Source organism: Schistocerca nitens, chromosome 4, assembly GCF_023898315.1.
Source record: "Schistocerca nitens isolate TAMUIC-IGC-003100 chromosome 4, iqSchNite1.1, whole genome shotgun sequence".
Classification (NCBI taxonomy): Eukaryota; Metazoa; Arthropoda; class Insecta; order Orthoptera; family Acrididae; genus Schistocerca; species Schistocerca nitens.
In genome coordinates, this window is record NC_064617.1 from 233,023,237 (window position 1) to 233,027,507 (window position 4,271).

The window sequence follows — 4,271 nt, forward strand, 5'->3', positions numbered from 1 at the left end:
TTACGTTAGTGTCTTGTGTGCAGTATCCTTTAGAGATTTCCCGGACCCTTCCAACAAATATTAGTCTTCCTTGAATGTTCCAAATTTGGTTTCTGTGGTGTGCGTACTATAAGACCTTCTGTACACACACCATCAGATTATTTGACTTGTCGCTCTAACGAAGTAGGCGAGTGTCAGCAATATGTCTCGTGCTCTTATCGTGGCGTGTTTATTTTCTGCCATTAGGTCAGACGATGGAAATGCCACTTGCACGCTTAGAGTAGCAGATTGACGGTGACCAACTTTAAACAGAACTTGATTAATTTTCACACACATTTATTAAAATAATAACAAGCATAAAAATTACTTAACTTGGTTCTGGCTGCTATTTTCAATTGACTATCTGAAGTTCCTTTGGTATTGGTACGTTAATCTTATTCTCACATATATCTCTGATAATTGACAAAAGTGTCTAAACATTTATCTTCATGGCTATGTAAAGGAATATGGTAATCTTATTAGGCGCACACTGACAGTTGACTACAGACTGGTGCAGACAAATGCAGACTGGATAATCGGAGGTTTGTACACCCGTTATAATACCTCGCGCGTTCATGTATCACTGCGCGAGTGTGATCCGCGAGGAGAAAAGGTTCTACGTTAGCAGCAATCTCATTGGCTGCATTACATATTAATACGCGGATCTGCGGAAGCTGAATTTGGTCCGTCCCTGTGGCAGCGCCATCTCGTAGTGCGGAGACGGACGAGCGCTGCGCCTGCGCTGTTGTGCTTAGCGGGGCGCGCTCTAGTGGGAAAGTTGTGTACGCGCTGACTACGCGGAACTATGTACACAACAGTTTCCTAGTGTTACCCCTTAACTTGTTCACTTCTTCAAGAGACGTGAGCTTACATCCACCGGAACCGAGAATAGAGAAGTGAACTAAAGCCGACGCATTGCGGCAGTGATATTCTACAAGCGCCCCTAAGGGAAAGCAGTAAACGAATTCTCTTCAGCGCCCCGGTGGGGAATAAGAAGCGAAAATGTGTCAGCAGTAGCAGCAGAGGCGAGATCGGACAAAGCGGACTCCCGGGTCCCGTCGAGGCCCTCTCTCTTGGACAGGACGTACTGACCAGGGGAATGGAATTACGGCGGAAAAAAACGGCGCGCCCTTTCCACGCCGTAATTACCGAGGACCGGACTGGACTGGACTAGACTAGACTGGAGTCTTACTGGGCTGGAGCGGCGTGGACGGGGTGGGCGACGCCAGCGCTCCTACGGGAAACGCCAGAAACCTCGTTACCGGCCGCGCCGCGGAAGCGCGTGTTTTCGAGGCGGCGCGCGCCGTGCTGGGCCGGCAGGCCTGCTAAATATGTTACGACCGTCCCGCGTGCCCTGCCGGGAATTAATTTGCCCGCCGCCCTTTCAGCGGTTTCTTTTCCTTCGGCCCCGGCCTCATCCGCTTGAGGCGGCGGGGGCAGACCCGTGAAAGTTCCCAACGTGTCCAACACAGCCAACAACATTGCTGCCAGTACGGCAGTGTTTATGTGGGCACCCGAATATCACAGAATTCTCATAGGAGAGGGAAATGTCAGAGGGATATCTGTTGGAGGAATACTCAGGTAATGTAGTCCACCGATAGGGAGGTAGTCATCTGTTGTGACGCCATAGTACAACTGTTATCACAATATAAGTACAGAGAAAATGATGCACCAGTTGCTGAAATGCATAATGTACTTAATTTAACTAGCGTTTTCCTTGCGGCTTCGCCCACTTCGAAGTTATACATATACAGGGGGTTACAAAAAGGTACGGCCAAACTTTCAGGAAACATTCCTCACACACAAGTAAAGAAAAGATGTTATGCGGACATGTGTCCGGAAACGCTTAATTTCCATGTTAGAGCACATCTTAGTTTCCTCAGTATATACTGTACTTCCTCGATTCACCGCCAGTTGGCCCAATTGAAGGAAGGTAATGTTGACTTCGGTGCTTGTGTTGACATGCGACTCATTGCTCTACACTACTAGCATCAAGCACATCAGTACGTAGCATCAACAGGTTAGTGTTCATTACGAACGTGGTTTTGCAGTCAGTGCAATGTTTACAAATGCGGTGTTGGCAGATGACCATTTGATGTATGGATTAGCACGGGGAAATAGCCGTGGCGCGGTACGTTTGTATCGAGACAGATTTCCAGAACAAAGGTGTCCCGACAGGAAGACGTTCGAAGCAATTGATCGGCGTCTTAGGGAGCACGGAACATTCCAGCCTATGACTCGCGACTGGGGAAGACCTAGAACGACGAGGACACCTGCAATGGACGAGGCAATTCTTCGTGCAGTTGACGATAACCCTAATGTCAGCGTCAGAGAAGTTGCTGCTGTACAAGGTAACGTTGACCACGTCACTGTATGGAGAGTGCTGCGGTAGAACCAGCTGTTTCCGTACCATGTACAGCGTGTGCAGGCACTATCAGCAGCTGATTGGCCTCCACGGGTACACTTCTGTGAATGGTTCATCCAACAATGTGTCAATCCTCATTTCAGTACAAATGTTGTCTTTACGGATGAGGCTTCATTCCAACGTGATCAAATTGTAAATTTTCACAATTAACATGTGTGGGCTGACGAGAATCCGCACGCAATTGTGCAATCACGTCATCAACACATATTTTCTGTGAACTTTTGGGCAGGCATTGTTGGTGATGTCTTGATTGGGCCCCATGTTCTTCCACCTACGCTCAATGGAGCACGTTATCATGATTTCATACGGGATACTCTACCTGTGCTGCTAGAACACGTGCCTTTACAAGTACGACACAACATGTGGCTCAAGCACGATGGAGCTCCTGCACATTTCAGTCGAAGTGTTCGTACGCTTCTCATCAACCGATTCGGTGACCGATGGATTGGTAGAGGCGGACCAATTCCATGGCCTCCACGTTCTCCTCACCTCAACCCTCTTGATTTTCATTTATGGGGGCATTTGAAAGCTCTTGTCTACGCAACTCCGGTACCAAATGTAGAGACTCTTCGTGCTCGTATTGTGGACGGCTGTGATACAATACGCCATTCTCCAGGGCTGCATCAGCGCATCAGGGATTCCATGCGACGGAGGGTGGATGCATGTATCCTCGCTAACGGAGGACATTTTTAACATTTCCTGTAACAAGGTGTTTGAAGTCATGCTGGTACGTTCTGTTGCTGTGTGTTTCCATTCTATGATTAATGTGATTTGTAGAGAAGTAATAAAATGAGCCCTAACATGGAAAGTAAGCGTTTCTGGACACGTGTCCACATAACATATTTTCTTTCTTTGTGTGTAAGGAATGTTTCCTGAAAGTTTGGCCGTACCTTTTTGTAACACCCTGTATATTGAACTCTCTTCCTTCGCCTCCTCTGTCTTCATCTCTTCCTCCCTCTGTCTGTCCACCCCATCTCCCACCAATATATCTATATCTCCTCCTCCCCACTCTCTCTATCCACTTCCTCCTCCCCCTCTGTCTCTGACCATATTTTCGTCTCCCTCTCACTGACCATATCTTCTTTCCCCTCTCACTTTCCATCTCTCCCTCCCCCCACCTGCCCACTACCCCTCTACGCATTACACTTATCCCATGCATCTCTGCCTCCTTCCCTCTCTTTGTCCATCCCCTCCTCCCCTCCCTCTGCCCATCCCATCGTTCCCCTCCCTCTGTGCATGCTCTCCTCTCCTTCCCTCTCTCCATCTCCTCTTCTAGCCATCTCAACCGATAGCCCCTGCAATGCAGTCCAGTAAAGAAGGCCGATATTAATCCCACAACATTCCTGTCATGCAAGGGAAGCTATAGGGCTCTGAGCACTATGGGACTCAACTGCTGAGGTCATTAGTCCCCTAGAACTTAGAACTAGTTAAACCTAACTAACCTAAGCACATCACAAACATCCATGCCCGAGGCAGGATTCGAACCTGCGACCGTAGCGGTCTTGCGGAAGCTATAGATCAATGGCTTCAAAATAATTTATTTCCTCTCATGTGTAGGCTGTTATGCATAGCAGGACAATGAAGCATACCAACAGTACTTCAACACAACATGCCTGTAAAACTGTTTCATGCCCATTACGTGTAGGGTATCCTGAAAAGCAGATTGATATGTCAGGCGAAAACTGTTCTCACACAGCATGCCTGTCATGCAGTGTAGCCTAAAAGCAAGGGATGGAAAAAACGTGTTTTGGCCCATATGTATGCTCCTGTTATAGCTAGGTGATTATAAACACTACAGTGCTGATACTCATAAGCTCTGCTGTTTCTG